The sequence below is a fragment of the Hipposideros armiger genome, unplaced genomic scaffold (assembly GCF_001890085.2).
Source record: "Hipposideros armiger isolate ML-2016 unplaced genomic scaffold, ASM189008v1 scaffold_63, whole genome shotgun sequence".
Lineage (NCBI taxonomy): Eukaryota > Metazoa > Chordata > Mammalia > Chiroptera > Hipposideridae > Hipposideros > Hipposideros armiger.
In genome coordinates, this window is record NW_017731413.1 from 3,012,016 (window position 1) to 3,032,448 (window position 20,433).

A 20,433-nucleotide genomic window follows, 5' to 3' on the forward strand; every position below is an offset into this window, starting at 1 on the left:
AATTAAAGTATTTGCATAGCAAATATCATTAGCATAAATCTGCATGAATATGATGGGGCTTGAAGAACAAAGAGGCATTACTGTGAAAAGTAATGGGAGCAGCTAAAGCATGTCACGGACCCAGGCCTAGTCTCCAAGTGTTAAGAGGTCTCCAGATAACATTGGAGGGAATTTAAGAAGTGAAAGTTTTTTTAAAAAAATGAAGGAAAGAAAGAAAAGGAAAGCTGGTGAACAGTTTGCAACTGAAGCATCTACTTATTTGGCTCAGTTGGTCTATTAAGCATATCTAAGGGCAGAGGAATTGCAAGAAACACTCTAATTGGAAGTAAAAGTAAATCATTAAAGAATGCCAGAATCTACGTATATTAAAAACAAAAGATAGTAAGGGCCGGCCAAGTGGCTCAGTTGGTTAAGAGCTCGCTCAAGAGTTTGAGCTCTGGGCAACAGCGGTTCGATTCCCAACCTGAGCTGAGCAGCCGCTGAGCTGAGCAGCCGCTGGGCTGCCAACAGGTGGCGGGATGGCTCAGCTTAAAAAAAAAANCTTAAAAAAAAAAAAAAAAAAAGATAGTGCGGTCATCCCACATGCAGAGATGTGGTGTTGTACTGGCAGTGGATTTACAGATTGCTAGAGAGAACAATATACGCCTCCCAACTCCCACCCATCACAGAAACTCACAGATAATTTGCTGCTCATTATGAAAAATCCAACCATCAACTACCCACAAATCACTGTCATATCTTTTGAAGGAACAGTCAAGCAATCCGAAAGCACAACTGTGAGAAATTCTACCTGGGTTCTTCCTTAGTTTAAGCCAAATTTCTAGGAAAATAGAGAATTCCCTAAAGAATGGATTACATGTAATTATTTCTGGTTTTAGTCTTCAGAAAGAATTGAGAGAGTGGTATTTCAATATGAGTTCTCTTCCAATTCTGTCTCTACTCACATTAATATGATTTCACAGTTTAAAAGTAAAGGTCCCCTTTCTCACAGATCTGTTCAAAATTGGTCATTTTTTAAAGGGATGGTAGTTTTATGGATTATCAACTCCATATAAGAAAGGCTGTGATAGTCTCAGGGGTCAGCCGTCATTCATAAAGCATTCAAGATGAATTTTCAGAGAAGGACATTGGTAAAACCTACCAAGTCAGTCATAATGTGCCAGATGTGACAAGGCAATGCATCATTTCATATAGCAAGTTAATACAGTTCTACTTGTGCCCTTTCTGAGAAGTGTAGGGAAGCTTATCAATGGATATGATTTCTCAGGGAGAATTTAAGAATTATGCCACCTTACATCTTAGAATGACAAAGCTCTTTGCTAAGTCTCTTGGACCTTTTCTCCTAATCCATCTTTATTCTCTAATAGATAGCCAGGGGCCTTATGGAGACAGCACTGGCTACCTTCTTTCATCATTTAAGGGAGGCTGAGAGTTCTACCAAATTATACCACCATGGCCCTTAAAACAATCTAACTGTAACTATAGCCAACTAACTTTAGCAATTTTGGGTACTATGTTGCTTTTATGTCCAAATAACATTGTCATCGTCGAGTTATATTTATTGAGCATTTTTGAGTTTATAGCATTGAATTCAGCCGACAAAGAAGCAGAAAAAGACAGAAGCGGAGGATTTTAACAATCTAGAGAAAACAATTTAAATCTACCTCAAAAGCTAATAGTGTTTTATAAATGCAGTGTGTCCTAATGCTAATTTCTCTGGTCTTTTGTTTACACAGGAAAGCTCCAGGCTGCTTTATGGTGTCACATTTATCAGCCAGCAGAATATAAGCAAATCCCATTACATCCGAATTCAGCCACCCAAATGAACCCAAATGTGGATTATGGTATCTCTTTACACTGCAATTTCTACTTAAAAACAGAAACATAATTCTAAGGCTCAGCAAATAAAACAAAAGAAAAGCAAACTGTTTTTCTCACGATTCCTGTTTTGACTCCCTCATTATTGTCTAAGCCCTTAGGCTCATCAGTAACTATGTAGAAAGAAAAAAAAAATTAAAACATGGTCATGAAACGACCCAAAGCTAGGAAAGCTCAGAGATGGTGTTAAAGTCACGAGTGAATATGGTATTCCAACTATCTTTTCAGCAGTACACCTCTCCAGATAGTCAGACCAAGTCTGCAGTCTCCTAAAAGTCTGCAGGTTCTCAGGTGTTTCTGTCATTATCTAGCTTAGACAATGCTCCCTGATTCATCATAACATCCACTAATTTTCATAACATCCAGCACCTTCATTCTTTTCTTCCTCCCAAGGACAAAACAAAGCCTCATCTCCAGCTTTGGGACAGACCAAATTCTAAGTGATGGTGCCAGAAAGGAATAGCGACAGTGACCATATTTATTTTACTTGTTCAGGGACTTTCAAGAACACAGGCCTGACAGAGGGAGTGAAGCTTTCAAAGGCATCAAAGACCAAGAGTGTGATTTTCCCACTGGGGAACCTGGGTAGGTATGTAAATGACATATCTGCAGCAACTCCAAATAAAGGAGCCACCCTTTCGAACTCCAATGCCACAGGGTGAGTATATTGGGGAATATACAGCTTTACCCATGAAAACAGAAAAATCTGGTTATATACAAACCATCTCTTTCATTGGTCTCTTTTTCTTAATATATCTATCCATCTGAGCTTTGCCCACTCTTATCTAAATTACATTACTCTTTCCAAAGATGTTGGGGTTCCAAAAGATCTCAAGGCCCACTAGAAGAGCACAAACTCAACTATCATCCATCCTTTCCTTCATTCACTGGCTATTTATTACATGAATAATACACTATGCATGTGCATGCGCACACGTGCGCGTGCGTGCGCGCACACACATACACACACACACACACACACACACACACACAATCTTGGGGTTTGAGGTTTCCCAATACATAACTCTCTTCTTCCCCACCCAATTCTGACCTAATTAAGAAAAAAGACAAAAGACTAATAAATGAAGATCAAATTATCCTCTTTTTCTCTGATAAGGCTACTAGAGGAGACTGTGTCTTATATGCAGATAAAGGGGCTTCTTCATGCCAAGCATCAAATGTAGGGAGATTTATCATCCAGCCACATGGTTCTCCAAAGGACCACAGGCCTCCTCTGTCAATTGCAAGGCTCTCCACATGGCCAAGAGCAATCCAGAGCATAAACTCACAGACCAGATTCTAAAATAAAACAAAGAGGAAATAGCAGAGCTATGCATGCCGTTCCTTATGCCCAAATCAACCAATTGATCAAGCCACTCCTTTACCCTTTCAAGTAGAACACAAGTGGCTCCATCCCACACAACAAATATCCCCTGGGGGGTTTCCTTTCTTAACCTGCAGGGTTTCATGCTAACCAGGGTCATGGTATCTCCCTGGAAGAAGGAGGCCATCCCTGTCTTGACATGGTGTCCCTGCATGCATGATAGTCCCTCTGTCCCCAGCACACACTACCCCTTTGCAGGTAATCCTGGGGCCATTTATCCCAGAAAATTCCACATTGAGCAGAGTCATACACCAATTAAACCCAGACATGCTATTGCCCCAAATTTTGACGTGACTCACCTCCTTTCCTCGTTTAGGTCTTCATTCAAATGTCACCTTATCACCTGACCACCCTATTTAAAATTGAAAGCCCTTATCTACGTCAGTGCCGCCTACTCCTTATCCCTATTTTATTTTTTCCAAAGCTTTGATTCCCACTTGAGATCCCACTGTGTAATTATAAAAAGATACACATATTTATTTATTGGCTATCTCCCCAGCTGCAATGTAAGCTCTATGAAGGTTAGGCTTTTTGATTGTTTTGGATACTATGATATTCCTGGTGCCTAGAACAGTATATGGCAGGTAGTAGACACTAAGTGAAAAATTGTTGGATGAAAGAATGAATAGAGATAGTCCTTCAAGGTTCTCTTCTGTCTAAGTTGGCTTCTTCTCCTGTGGGCATATTCCAGATTCATGAATCTGGGGACTTTTCTGTTCTGAGCCCTGCAGTACATGGCATGGCTGCTCTTCTTATGTGACTGTTTCTGGCTCTTAAACTCTGTGTGACAATGCTTTTCCTCCCAGGTAACACTGATAGAGTGAGGAATCTCTCTGAGTCTGTTCCAACCTGATTCCAACCCCATCTTAAATTAGACTTGAAAGTAAGACCTTTACAGCTATCAGGTCTCTTGGTTACAGCAACCAAATTTGGCCATATTGGCAAGAATTGGCAGGTGATGCAAGTGTGGGGCCTTCTACAGCATGCCTCGCCCATCCCCATCCAGTGCCCTAGTTCTAATTTTGTAGCTTTAGGGTATGGAATCACCCACAGCTCTTCTCTGGCTACTCAACACGTCACTCGGAGAGAACTCTTTGCTCCCACTGTTGTGGGTGGAGGATGCAGAATGGCTGGCAATCTTGATCGCTTTGGCAAAAAATTGTTTACTGGGGTAACTATGCAAATTTTAAAGCTCAATGTGACAAGCTATTAAACTATTCTTCTTGGCAGAGCTGTTTCGTTTCCCCATTTGGTTTGAGGAGACCTTCAGAGAAAAGACGAGCAGAATTTTATATCTTCCCCAGATTCAAAGAGGACCATCTTGTCATCATTGGGGAAAGGAAGCTTGTTCTTTTCCAAAGGGCACAGATTAGTCACCAAAGCAAACATGTGATTTGCCTTTCTCTCGCTCTCTTTTTCTTTTATACACAAGGTGGATAAAAACTCATTTGAGCAGCAATTAAAAACATCAGAAGTGGAAAATTACAGATAAAGTTTGAAAATGTTCATGAGAAGAAAAATATATAATAGACTACAAAAAGGAAATCAATATGGTGATAAACATTATTTATAGCTGGAAGAAACTCATATTTATAGTTCTTTTCAAAAAAATAAAACATGTTCCCAAAAGATGAAACTCTTCAAATATATATATATATATATATATATATATATATATGTGTGTGTGTGTGTGTGTGTGTGTGTGTGTGTGTGTGTGTGTATACACACACACATGCTTCAAGCAGTTATTTAATTGTAATCGAATTATGATGTCAAGAACTGAACAGCTCACATGTGTCAGGGCTGTGACTGGTTCTATGCATTATAGAATCTTCTGGCAGAAAGGAATCACTAGAGCTTGTCTAATCTCTCTGATTCTGGGATGAGGAATATTTAAACCATCCATATAATAGATTACCTGTTGCTTATCCTATTTTAAAGTCTTCTAGGGACATAGAATCTCCAACATTTTTTTGAATTGCCTGTTCAAATACTTATTACCACTTTAATTGCTGAATAACTCTACAGAGCTGTCTTGAAAAGAAAGGCAGGAAGATTCAGGGATTACTGATGTCCCTAACAATGACATAATAGGGGTGGGAGTGTGGTGAGATAGAAGAAAATGAAGGGAATGATATGGCTAAAAAAGATGGGAAATTTTAAAGAATAAGTCAGACTGAGAGTTCATTATCTGAGGAAGGAACAGAAAATATGCCTCAGTAGGAATAAAGAAAAGGGACCTGTGGATATAAATTTATCCCACAGTGTAAGAAGTCAGAACAGGAATCGTTCCACATTTGACTCAGCTGATAAGGATCCTGAGCAATCAAGCAGAAGTGGGAGAAAGTGGGGCTGTGTTCAAGTTGTCTACTATTGTGTAACAAACCACCCCAAAACTTAATGGCTTAAAACAGCAATCATTTTACTATTGTTGTACAAATCTATAGGCCAGGAATTTAGAAATGGCTCAGCTGGGTGATTCTTCTGTTCTACGTGATGCCAACAGAAGTCACTAGGTAATAGTTATTCAGCCAGCAGACAAAACGGTCTGCAGGTTCCAAAAGGATTCATTCACATGTTAGCCCTTTGGCAGGAATGGTTGGAATTGTGGGGTTCAGCTGGATCTGTCAGTCAGAACACCTACATGTGGGCCCTCCAACATAGCGGTGTTAGGGTATTTGGACCACTCAGAGGTCTTACCTAAGGGGTTCAGGAGGAAGCTTGAAGGAACAATTGAGCCTCAGCAACCGCAGAATGTAACGTCCATATTCCATTGGTCAAAAATGCCACTACGGCCAAACCAGATTCAAGGGGAGAAGAATTAGACTCCCCAGCTCAATGGAAGGAGTGGCAAAGAATCTGTAGCCTTCTGTAATCTACCATAGCCTAGAATAATCTTCCTAGGCAAGCTTCCTGGAAAATAATTTGATAAAAGCATTGATAAATATACCCAGTTAAGAATTAAATAACAACTGATATGGCTATGTTTGTACACAAGTGCAATTATCAATAAGTTAATGGACTTGTATATGAAATATTTGTTCATCTGGGATCCTGGGGGCTCACCCAGTGTGAGAGAGGAGAGCAAGTGAAGGTGAATGGAAATAATACACTTCAGCCCTTTCTGTGCAATTGATCAATTGTTGAGTGCCTCTTTCTGCTAGTCCATAGTACGTGCCAGGAGCCTCCAAAAAGGAAACTGGTCTCTGTGCCTAAGGAGTTTTCATTCTGCGGTAGTACAATGGAGTTGTAAACATACAGGGGAATTCATGAAATTTTAGAAATTCAGAAGAGTTACTAATGTGAGTGTGATTAATAATTGCTGTCCAGAGAAACCTTCATGGAGAAACAACACTGAAGCAAGATTTTCATGGAGGAGGATGAGTTTGCCAAGTAGACCAGGCAAGGCAAATAGAAAGACAGAGAAGCCTGAAGAACCATGACGTGTGTGCCTCTGTGCGCAAGCGTGTGTGTGTATAGCGCCAATAGTTCAATGTGCTGAGGAAGGAGTGAGAGAAAATAAAGTTGGAGAGGAGGCAGAGGGCTTATATTTTGAAAATAATCTTGCATTCCATGTACTACTTGATTCAGAAAGTTAGGGGGAGTTATTGTAGTGTTGTGAGTAGAGGTCTAACATGATCAGGCTCTATGTTTTAGGAAGACTTCTCTGGACCATGGCGGAGAATTTGAGAGCCCTGAGAGACTTGACCAGGAGGAAGTTAAAAGTGGTTTTTCAATTATTCAGAAATCCTTTCTAGCAACTAAGTAAAATTCCCCTTGCTGGAGCCCACATTTTCTTGTTGAATTCATAGAACACTTGCTGTGAATGTATTAAATTTACTTCTGGCTTGTCTTTCTCTCCCTTGATTGAGAAGCCTTTCTCTCTTGCTTGGCTAAGAATGTCCCCTGCAGCCCTATTTCTCCTGCTCCTAGAAATATATATCTGATTGGAGATGCTCTCATTACAACTTTAAGACCTCCCTGACCAACGAGTTCTGAGAGATCAAAACAGAAAGAAATGCTTTAGCTCTGGCATACAGCAGGTTCAAATGCTTGCTCCTTTTTACTAGAAAATTTATTTCAGTTTGACATTCTTTATGTTGTTGTTTCCTTCTACCGTGTTATAAATCCTCCTTGGGCTGGAAACCACTTCCAAACCCTTCAGTAGCTAAGCTGCTCAGCAATAAGCCTGTGAAATCAGGCCACCGTCGGCCAGTTTCACCTCTGAGGTTAACTTCTTAGACCAAGATTACTTTCTTTACAGGAGCAGAGAGGACTGTGTACACATTATACAGAGTTTTCAATGTACATAAAAAAATTCTTTCATTGGTAAATATAGGTTTGAGTGAAATCACTGTGACTGGTAAGCATACAAAATTTTCTCAATTTATTAAAAAAAACACACAACAGCTTTAAAAAAGATGGAGATTAAGCCTATATTCAGGCAGCATCAGATAACCTTGGGGAGCATTAAATATCTCACTGATGGAAAGGTTCTTAATTCTAATTTTCTTCCATCATCATAAAAATGATTATATTTATTCTTCAAATAGCCATTTGAGGAGAAATAAGAGCAATATATTCAGTGTGGACAGACTGAAGAAGCAGACATTAATCATGTGTAATGCACAATTCACTCGATTGGAGATGAGAGAGCGGCAGCCGGTTGGCAGCTCTGCCTAACTCCATAGGTTGCCTGAGCCACAGTGAAAAAGTGGGTGTTTGATGAACTGGAATAGATTTATCATGCCGGACACTTTTCTGTTTCAAATACTCTTGTAGCTGACCCCTTCGAGGCACCTTTTATTATACGAAAAAACATTGAGTTTGCCTTGAAGTACAGCCGAGAATCCTTGGTAGAAAATTAATTTTAGTTTTAATTAGGAGCTGTTCACATTGTCTGCTTCCTATCTTGTCCTGTCAGCACACCATGCTGCATAAACAGGAGTTTTCACCAGAATAGTTCCTTCCTAACAAAGATATATTTTACATAATGCCTATTGTGCTACGCATGTGTAACACATTTCCTGAGCATCATATCCTTATATTTCATTTAAAAGAGCCTGGGGAGAACTAGACTAATATTTTGACATTTAAGGAAGAAAAATTAAAAATATTGTAAAAAAGAATTTCAAGCATTAGAACAGTGGATATCAATTTCTGGCTGAACATTAGAATCACCAGGAGAGCTTTTAAAAAATGCCATTGCCCGTGTCGCAACTGTTGGTATTTTTCTAAAAGTATCCCAGGAGATTCTAATGTGCAGCCAGGCTTGAAAGCCTCAGTACCAAAAGATTCTTTGGAAATACATAAGTTATGTAGGGAGAAGTTTGAATAATAATATTTGAGAAATATTTTCCTCATGGCTCATTTTACTTGAGCCTCTTAAATAACATGTTTAATACTATGTAAAATATTCCCCCTCAAAATCAACTTAAATTCAACCATTATTAGGAGCCCCTTTTAAGCTAGCTAATGACTCTCTACCAGATGCTATAAGTTTATGTGAAGTAGAGAAAAGCTTATCTCAAGCACAGTAGTGTTTACCAGAAAGCAAATGAATTGAATGTTAAGGCCTTCATTTGCATAGACCCACAGGAGGGGCTTAGCAGTGTATTGACATGATCATATATTAATAGTTTTGTAAACTCGGCAAAGTAAAATTGGCCATAGTTTTACCGCTGCTCTCTCTCCGCTCAGACTTTCCCATCATATGCTTCCCTGTGCTTCACAGTGTCAGAGTGGTTAGGGACACTTGCAGCAACGGGGAAGTTGAGTTGCGCATTTATTTAGTTTTGGTTTAGTACACTATATTTATATGGTTTATTGCCATTTATGTGTAAAATGAATTTATTGCTAGCTGTCCTAATACAGGAATGGTTTACAGAAAAATTCTTATTGTCCATGTACTCACTCACTCAGACTAGTGACATGAAATTTCAACGCCGACAAAAAACTCATCATGACATTGATGAGAAACTGGCTAATGAATGTTGTCAAATCCAAGAGAATTTATTATTAGTCAGTGCACATGAAGAACTTGAAATGACCTGAAGTCTTACAGCTCATCGCTGAAGAAACTTAACACAAGTTTTCACAAATTCAACAATAATTCCAATAATGTGTCTGACATTACGAATAATAATCTTCTAAGATGAGAGAAACTTTTCAAACCTTTCAATGAGTATGGAGGTAAAATGGGAATACCTTGGTTTTCTCCATAGAAAATAAATTCGCAAAATTGTTCTCAGATAAAAAGTTAAAGAATTCAGCCAGAAGGTGTGTTGAAAAGTATTATAGGCATGTGTCATGAAGTCAGTTTTTATTCAACTAAGTTATTTGGTTTTTTGGATCTTATGATTTCTATGAACTTTGGCAGACTTTTTTTTTTTTTTTAAAGATTTTATTGGGGAATTGGGGAGGGGAACAGACAAGTTGTTGTCTGTTTTGTTTTTCAGTCTAGTTGTGGAGGACGTCGCTTCACTGGCCCATGTTGGTATTATCATTGCACTCTTCCCGGGTGAGGCAGATTGGTCGCCGGCCTCTGGATGGCCGCTCACAGCGGTTCACGGCAGCTCATGCCAGCTGCCAGCCACACACGGTAGCTTATGGCAGCCCACTGCAACAGGGGCTGCAGCATACGCCATCACCGGCGACTCACAGCAGCCCAGCTCCAGATCAAGCTGTTGTTCAACATCTTAGCTGTAGAGGACAGTGTCACTGGCCCCCATTGGGATCCGAACTGGGGTGCTGCTGCTCAGAGCTGGCATCCCAAACCAGCTCTTAACCAACGCGCCACTTGGCCAGCCCTGGCAGACTTTTTTTAAACTTTAATTTGTTCTGATGCTTTGTCTCATTATAAATAAATATGAGTATTCACTTTCACATCATAAAAACCTCAAAATCCTTCAAAATCTTAAGACCCTTCAATAACCATGCCAAAACTTCACCACATCTTGATGAGTCAAGATAAAAATAATTAAGAGTGAGCTGCCTATTCTCCAGTCCCAGAGGACAAGTTGTCCCCACCCCTGATTTGAGGCCAATCCCTCCTCCTGCTCTCCTAATCCAATTCCCTCCCATCCTCCTCGATTTCTCTCCAGATTCCTCTTTTTCTTATGCCTTCAGTCTCTTCCTCTGACTATGAACATGTTCAAGCTTCTGTCTTTTGAAATATAAAATTCACCCTTGGCCCTGCCTCCTTCTCTAGTTTGACGCTTTTTGTTGACACTTATCATCTCTACTTCCTCACCTTCCATTCCTTCTAGTGTTCTGGCTTCTGTCCCCACTGTTTCACTAGAACTGCTTCCATCAAGTTCATCAATGAGCTCCATGTTTTAAAACCCTGAAGGGACATTTTTTACCATCTTGCTGAACTACTCCGCTGCCTCTGGCAATGGTGGTGACTGAGCAATTTGAAATCTTTTCTTTGGTACTTGTGGCCACAGTCTCTCTTGGTTCTCCTGCACCACTTATCTCAGTCTCCTAGAGAGCCTCATTCTCAGATTGGCCCTATTAAAAATGGTAGTCCTTGGGGTCGAGGAGTTATTTTCACTCTCTCCAACTACTACCACCTACATATTAATAACTTCCCAATTAGTACCTCTGCAAAAGGGTTGATTGCTAGTCCCCCCCTTGGAAGTCTCAGAGGCATTTCAAAATTAACATGCCCTGAACTGAACTCACCTCTGCTCCCACCTTTGAATTCTCCTTTGATTTTCCTCACTTCAGGTCCTTGTAACCACATCACATGCTTGAAACAAAATACCTATGTAATGGTGTTATTCACGCAAAACAGAACTGGGATAGAGTAGTAACCTAGGATGCAAAACTGACAGCAAACATGGAAAACCCTAGTATTTATTGAGGAACTATATAGGCAATGTTCTTGGATGATCTATTTAATCCTCACAGGTCTATGAATGCATAATTGCCTCTGTTTTACATGTGAGAAAGCTAATGCTCAGAGAAGTTAAGATACAGACCAAGGTCACCAGCCAGTAAGTGGCAGAACAGCATCTAAATCTCATCCCCTCTTCCTTAAATGCCCTTGAGCATTCCACTCTATGCTACTGTCACCTAATTATAAACTGAAACCTTGTGCTCTGCTATCTGCATGGTGCTCTATGCCCTCTCTTTCTCTATGCTACCCACACAGTCCCAAGGCACCCGTCTCTTGTGGGTTTGGAAGAGATGCAGCATTTTCATCTTATTTGGTTTCAAGGATCAGTGCATGATCTGTAAAACAGAAAGTTCCTCTAAAAGGAAAAAAATTGGAAAACTTCCTGACCTGCGTGGGGAGCTGAGGGGAGAGTTTCAGTGGTCTGAATCACACCAAACAATAAGGCTAGAGATGGCGTGTGCTCCATTTTTCTTCCAGGCAATGTCAAGTTCATTCTGCAAGTGAGGGAAACCTAGCAAGGGAGTGAGAGACAGGTGAGAGAATTGAGACAGCAGAAAGAGGAAAACATACAAAGTTTCCTTTAAAGAATCCCTTCCAGCACCTTCTACCATTTTTAAAATTAGTATTAGCGGTCTCACTTTCTAATTTGTAAATTATCAAACTGACAGGCAAAGGTCAGGAGGAAACTGTATTGCACACTTCTTCAAGAGCGCTGGCATGCTCAAGAGATGACTTCTTTTGTTGTTTATGTTCCCTTAGGTTTATTACTTATTCAATGCAGTCCAAGTCCACACACTCACACTTGTTTAATGACTTGCCTATTTTTTCTGACTTTTCAATATGAATTAAAAACTTTCTTATGTAATATTTTTCTTAGCATCACCCTAGTTTCCAAATAGGATTGCTTCAGGGGGAAAATTTCCTAAATATTCAAGCCATTTCTCTGGCATGGGCCCTGCCCCATGAATCCCACATTCTACTGAAAAAGAGAGACAAGACAAGGGAACAAGGATAAGGAAATAAAAGTTATAAATGCTGTGAAAGAATAAAAAAGATAGACAGATGATCTCTCTAGAAGAGGTACAATTTATCTGTATACTCATATGAATTACTTCACTTTATGGAAAATGAATGATTGATAATTAATATCAAGCTCAAACTTTTAATTTGTTGTATCTTAAATCTCACTCTCAATTCCTGTTAATTTCGAGAATGCAAATGTACACCAGAACTCAGGGGCCTTGAGCACTTGATAATCTTCTCTTTCTTGTACCCTTCACCTCTCTTCTCTACTGGGGCCTTCTTTACAGCACTTACATTTACGTCATTCTCTCTTATCTTAAAAACAAATGAGCAAATACACACAACCTATTTGACCTTGAGTTATCTCCTGCTTTTCCTCTTCAACCAAACATAAAACTGTTCATTCTGTCTCATTTCTCACCTCCCATTTACTCCTCAACTTGCTGAAATCGACTAAAATTCCCTTCGAGGTCATCAAACGCCTCCTTACTCCCGTTGCCAAATCCTGAGGACACTGTCCACCTGGACAGTTTCAATTCTATTTCTTGCAACATTAGACCCTCTGGATCACTCCTGTCCTTTTGAAACGCTCTTCCTGGGCTTCTGTGATACCACTCTCCTTCCCTCCTCCACCCCAAACCTGTCTCTTCTTCTCAGTCACCCTTTTCCTCTGCATGGATCTTAAATACTAATGTTTACTAGATTCTTTCCTGGGCTTCCTTCTCTTCTCGTGCTACATGATTTACCTAACAGATTCTTTCACTCCCCTGGCTTTAGGCACTCCGTAAATGTTTGTGTCTCCCCAACCTGCATCTCTGGATCTCGCTTTTTGAGTCAGAAGAACACCAGAGGTTGAATCCCAGTTGTGCTATTTATTAGCTGTCCTGTTTGAGCACATCACAAACTTGCAGTTCCCCCGTCCTCTCATCTGAAGTGTAGACATGACAACAAAGCCTCAGTTGTAAAGACCTATCAGAATTAGTACATTTAGCCCTTTCTCAGGAGGTCTGTCCAAATCATCTCTCTGGAGCTTCCTCCACTTTAAACTCAAAAACTCAATGATAGAAGTAGAATGAGTAAATAAAGACTCATGGCAATGCCCTTGTATTATTCAAGGGATCATTTGCCAATGTCCACTCAAAAAGAGGTACCAGCCATGTCAAATGCCTAAAATAAGTCTCATCTAAGTCCACCTCAGAAAAGGAAAAAAATTCCTGCCTTACTGATTGGAAAAGAGTATGATGGGTCCATGAATTATGCTCACATCATAACAATACTAGGTAGGATGAAAGCCACTGCAAATGGCAGCCCTCCTTGGATGTTTCTAAAATAGAAAGAGCCATCATTTCCTTTAAAAGAGCAGTGTTGAAACAATGTGTGCGCTTTAGAAAGAGATGATGTTGGGGAAAGGGCAAAGGTAAGAGATATTAATTACACTCCTTGGATTCACTTTAGTCATAGTATATTCAGATTGAAATATTCTGATTTCAAAAATCTCTCAAAGAATGCTGCATGGCAGAGTTTTATTCTAACCTTGCCCAAAAGGTATTTATTCATTCATTCATTCAGAAGCTTCCAGAATTACTTGTTGAGTGACCACTATGTTCCAGGCACTGTGCTCAACACTTATCCTAAAGTGATAAGACAAACATGATCCCCGTTCTCTAGAATCTTCATCCTGGTGGGAGAGATATGAAATGTACAAGTAAGGCCTGAATGCTGAGAAGAAGCTGGCCATGCCCACAGCTAGGAGAGGCACATCCCAGACTGAGAGCCAAAGCTGGAGGCAGGAAGGAACAGGGAGTGGGCAGTGTGCCTGGAGCAGACTGAGGGAGGGGGGGGGGTGGATTAGGAAGAGATAAAAAAGGTAGGCGGGGCCAGCTCAGAAAAGTCTTTAGGACTTCACTGAGAACCTATTGCTATGCAAGGCACTTTTCAAGGACCATAGAAATTTGTGTTGTTTCTACCACTTTCCATAGTAGTTTCTAAAGAGTGGGTCAACAAATCAATTTAGTGGATGGGATCAACATTGTTTAATGACATAACAGAATAAACTAGAATAGAAAATATCAGAGTTCATTGCGCAGAGTAAGGATGGATAAGTATTATCTGTGTAACCTTCACTTCACTTTTGTGTGCACACATGTGTCCACATGTACTAGTTCAGGGTTTCTCAACCTCAGCACTGTTGACATTCTGAGCCTGATGATCCTTTGTTGTGCGGGACCCTCTTGTGCATTGTAAGATGTTTAGCTACAGCCCTGGCCTCTAACAAACGCTCATAGTACCACACACACACACTCAGTTGGGACAATCACAAATGTCCCCAGACATTGCCAAATATATCCTGGTGAGCAAAATCTCCCCCAGTTGTGCTAGTTGTGAAATTTTTCTGACAATGGATCATGGTCTGTAAATTCTCAACACAAACTACAGCATGAGGTTTTACATTCTCTCATCCCCCTCTCCACCATTTTCCTCCTTCTGTACCCCTCTATTGTCTTACCTCCACCTCTCACCCTTCCTCTCCTTCCATCTCATCTACATTTCCTCCTCTTGTTTCCCATTCCCCACCTCTATCCCTTCTCATTTACCTCCTCTTTCCCCCAAATCAAGACCAAACCAACTCTCTAAATAACATTTCGGAAATCTGTGGTCATTATCTTTACAGACAAGGCCCCGTGGGAGTGGTGGCAGCATCTTGCCAAGGCAGCAGACACCTCCTAACACACTGTGCTGGCTTAATGAGTGCCAAACAGGTGTGTGCTTCTGCATTTAGCACCTCTCTCTGTCTTTTATTTTTCTCCCGGTCTTTCTTTATGCCTTATTTATGTATATTCAGAAACTAGAGGTGGTGGAACGAAACCTCATCTTCAGGCAAAGGCGTTGTGGGGGAAGGAGTGGGTGTAGTAATCAAGAAGGCATTTAAAAATATACACTAGACAACAGGGGCTAGCAGCAGTGGGGAGCAGGAATGACTGAACAACAGAACAGGTCTTTTCCATCCCTAATGTCTTTACTTCCCCTGCTCTGTGATGCCTCTCTGCTCCCTGCTGTGTGCATCTGCTGTCTGTCTCACACTCGCCCCACGCCCCCCTGCAGCTCCCACTGCAGAGGACATTCTCTGTTACTGACACCAGCTCCCTCTCCCCGACAAGGCCGCCAATGTCCCACCCGCTGAGTGCATCCACCATGACTCTCTCTCCTCTCCTGCTGTTTGTGTGTCCACCACCGCTCTCTCGTTCTGTGAGCTCTCATCGTGGGTCCTTTCATATAAGCGAGATTGTTTTCATTGTTCAGTCTCAATGCACACTCTACTCTTCCCTTTCCAGTTTTCCTTCGAAAGAAGTTTTCTCCACCTTTCTCTCTTTATTCCCCATAATCACACACAAACCCATGCAGACAAATACCCCCTGACCCTAAATATTCTGTAAATGTGCTGGTAGAAAATAGTCTGAAATGAAATTCTTCTTCCAAGAGCTTGTGAAACATGCAACTCTGTTCAGACTCGATTGTTTTCCACGTGCTTGCTGCTTCATCTCTAGCAGAACATGTCTTTCTGGAGGATGCAGGCCACACCTCCCCAGACCTGGGTGCTTGCGGTGGCCAATCAGTCGTTTTTAAAAGGAAATCTCACTACAAATACAGAGGGCATAGGCATCTAAGACTCTTCCGTTAAACTCCTGAACATTTGCAAATGCTGAATTTCCCTTCTCTTTCTCGCACAACTCCAACAAATGTACCATTAGGCAGACTTCATTGTGTTTCTTCTGCTCCTTTGCCTGCAGGAGAATGGAAAGCCTTTCAAATGGGCCATACATGTAGCTACGATGCTTGTACATTTGTCCACCAGGACTCCCCAGACAACAATAAAACTGCAGTGTACTTGGGTAGACTTTTTGGAACATTTGCACCCATAATTTCCTTAGCAGCTTATAACGAGTCCAGTAGGAAGGAAGAGAAGGAAGGAAAAAAAAAAACCCAAAACTTTAAATGACTAACTACTACAAGTAGACAGCCTTAGGGGTTTTTATATACATAGTCTCATTTAACTCTTCAGGGAAGCCATATAGAGCTGCTATGATGATTCAGGCTCAGAAAGATGAGAACACTGGGCAGCTGGTACATGGTGGAGTCTGGTTCATTCACTCATCTAGTCAACAGCTTTTTATTTTGAGGCTTGACTGTTAGCCAGACATGGTTCTAGGTTCTGAATTCCATGGGATCCCTTTGCTAAGGGCATAAAAATTTTCATACACATACATACAACCTGCATTGCTAGCAATGCCTCATTAGTGTCCACAAGGCCCAGGCCTATAATGGCATGAAGAGTACAAAGACATATGTCGCAGAGGTACCAACAATCCTCTCAGAAATCGCTGTCTTGAATTTTCTGCATTTTGTTTCAGGTATAGCCTTCTTCATGAAAGAATAATTTTCTAATCCCCTGTTGAATTAGTCTCAGAAGAGAAAAGCTTTAAAATAATGGCCTGGGCTCAGAGTAGAGCTACAAAATTGATTGTCTGACCTACTCAGCTGGATCACCTGGCCGTCTCATGCGTACGTATGTGGGAAGCCATACCCTGGGCTGCGTGTGCACGTGACATGTAATAACAGTTCCTATTAGGACACACACAGCCCTTATCTGTGCTTTCCACTTCCTAGTATTTATGCCTTTCTCTTCTTTCAAGAAAAAAAAAGTGAGGCTGAGATAGCGGTCTTTCTATTATGGGAAGGAAATGTCCCTCAAGCGGGGAAGAGAGAGGTGAGCAGTGCATTCCACGTTCACCACCTTGGAAACACAGAGTCTGTGCTCCTGTGACCCCCACAGGGGGCCCACAAGCAAAGCATGGCTAAAGGGAGTCAACAGCCTTTGGATCCTATAAAGAAGCTACTCATAACTGCTAATGTGGCGCAGGATAATGAAAGCAGGCCAGGAAGTGCTCGGCAAAGTGATAATAGGGAAATTATGACATCTGTGGCCCCGTTTGGTCTCTAGGCAATAAAGCACACAGCCCAAATAACTCTCCCATTTCCCCAGAGCTGTGGGAAACAGGGCTTGTCCCACTAATAGGAAAGGTTTGGAAAATAACGTATGAGGACCCATGCTCCAGCCCATCCTCAAGTCAACCTGCCATCATCTCCCCTCACCCTATACAGCATGAACTCCAGCACAATTACAGACCACATTTCACAGTCCACATGCTTCCTATATTCGCCTGCTTCTGAGGCCCTTTACAACCAGATCTGTATGCTGTGCAAGGTATGTTTTTTCCTCTAAGACCTAACTTAAAAGAAGAGGGTTGCTGTCTTTAAAATCACAACGCAAATGCTCACCTGAGTTCTGCAAGAGTCTCATGTTTACACCTCCCCCTTCTGACCTGGCCCCACATTGTGGTGGTTTTCCTCTATTGTGAGAGGAGAGGAGCTTCCCGGCTCAGGATGAACATGTTAAACCCAGACAACAGAGATACCATCTTTGGAGGGCACTGGGGGGAACCTCACATACTGCAAGCAATCTTACTTCTTCAGTTTCACAGAACTGAAATGAAAGCCACCCCACTCACCCCCTTTTTAAAGAGCAAAACTCAAATACAAAGACTTGAGATGTTAGGGTGGGGGTGTGGTGAATAAGCCAATCATTTTAGCACAAACATGTGTAACCAGCTCTTAGTTAACAAAAATTAAGACAAGAGTAATACAGAGTGAGTAGTCATCCCCTGTCAGGTCATCCCTTCAAATGCATGCTGGGAACACGTTTCCTGCATTGAGTATCTGGATTGTTGTCTGATAATTTCTAATTTCAGTCATGTCTAAATATGTAATTCATCAGCTAACCCAATCATAATGTTTCTTCAACTACAATCTGCATTTTATTTTAACCAGCCACTGAAGAAGAGATAATAATTCAACGTGAAGATAATGTGCCTTTGAAACAAAATTCAAGTTTTGAATGGCTTGTCCTACAAATTGACAGGAGGTGTCACTTGAAGAGTGACATGCACTTTGGAACACAAGTACTCATTCTGAGATTCAATATAAAATGTAATTCTCCACAGAAACACTGACCAGAAAACTAATAAGAGGACATGCATGACTTTATTTTATTGTGCGCATGCACACATGTGTACACGCACGCATATGCGCACGCACATGCACGCACACACACACACACACACACACACACACCACTTTTATTTACAAGCTGTTCTATCACAGAGGCTGGGATAATTTGTATATAACCAATCCAAACAAAGAATTATGGAGAAAGGATTTACTGAACCGAACACACAAAAACAATCATAATACAATTCCATATTCCTAAACTAGGGGAAGAGACACAAATATACACAACTCACACCCACCCAATAAAGGCTTGCTAGCCAAGAGAACCGGGGTGAAGCAAAAGAAAGAGAGGAGGCAGAGGATAAAGTGTGAAATGACTGAATTGTCTGAATGACAACAGCCATTTTATCTAACGTGTTATCAGGAACAATTTCATAACCGACGCAGATTTTACTGGTGCCCTCTTACCCTGCAAAGATTGTGGGGTTTATGACGACAAGCATTCCAATAATGATAACCCTACCCATCCATGTGCCTTCCATTCCAGCTGTTTATGCGATAGTGGTGTCTATAGTCCCTGAATGCTCAGTCTCAGAGGTGGATGGGGAGATGGACAGCAGAGGGCCAGATTTGCAAGACAAGTCCTGCCTTAGAATGAGCATCAGGAATTAAAAAAACTAGATGTCTCAGATTAGGAAACAAAGAGGAAAAGGCAAATTTCTATGGGAGTCAGGGAATACGATGGGTGACCATAGTCTAGCTATAAAGTGATAATTTCCTAAAGGAAAGGAAGAACGACAAACTGTTAGTCTAACTAAATTCTAGCCAGATCTGTAGACATATGCAAGGAGAATATGTTAAGAACAGACCATAGATACAAATTGGTATCCTGAGAGCTGGATTCAGCCTGACACATATTTTGTTTGGCCTACACAATTTATTTAGCTTGAAATTCCGCAGTGTGGCAATTTAGGCTGGATTCAGCTGGGTGCTTCTTGTAGTCTTGGCTGGGCTTCCTTCTCTATCAGCAGTCACCTCCAGGTTGGGTAGGTGGCTTTGCTGATCTTAGCTGGGCACTGTCACATCTCTAGACTAGGACAACTGAGCTGACTCAACTCTGGTCCATGTGATCTTTCAGCCTCCAGTGCTTAGCCTGGGCTTGTTCGTATGGCAGCTGGGCAGAGTTCCAAGAAAGGAAGAGGAAGCACACAAGAACTGTCACCTTGTCCCTTTCACCGCATTCTATTTCCAAAGGAATTCACAGGGCCAAGCTCGGTTGAAAGGGTAGAAAAATATATTTCACCTCTTGATGCGAGAAGGTACAAAGTCCCATTGCATAGGGGAGTGAATATTGGAAGGCATGGAGAGTTGCAGCCATTTTTACATGCACTGTCCCATATCTGGTAACTAAGCCTGCATTCCTGAGTGGCAATAATCATCTGGATCCTAGTTATGGCTGCACCTTCTGGGTTTTATGCCCACCAAGGTTCCTGGCGCTCCTTATTATCATCCTCTTATTACAACCAGCCTACCTGACTCATTTACATTTCCTGCTTGTCCCCTATTATGTTCTCATTTGATTAAGGCAATAGAAGGGAAGAAAGTGAGCTAATAAATTGTTCCCGGTATATTAAGAGATCTATCCTTTCAACGTATCTCTTGCTTCTTCCCTCATAACAGAAAATCTTTCCTTTCATGATCATCTCTTTTGACTCCACTTACTTTAATACTGCTTATAAATTCTGACATTTAATAAAAACTGATACCATTTCTGGACAAAATTGTCCACAAAGATTCCTTTAATATGGCATAGGTGTGGCACGTAAGGACATGAAAGTCAAAAAGGTCTGGCTGATTGCTCTGACCATAGCACGTATCTGTCCACTGATGACGAATAGAAAGGCTAAGTATATTTCAAAACAATTTTCAAAATCTCTGGACTAGAAAAAGGAATTATTCAGGTCATAACCTTCTCCCCTTCTTCCACTGCCAGTTGTTTCGTCAGTGATTCCAGGCAAGGAAAATCACTCCTGCAGTATCTGTGATCTGGCCATGGAATTCCTTTCCCAATTCAATTTCTGTCTCCTCTGCTCCTCTCACCTCAAAATGAGGAAATCTCACTCATCTTTCAGATTCAGTTCCAAGGCCATCTGAACCTCCCCTGATTTCCCCCTCTCCT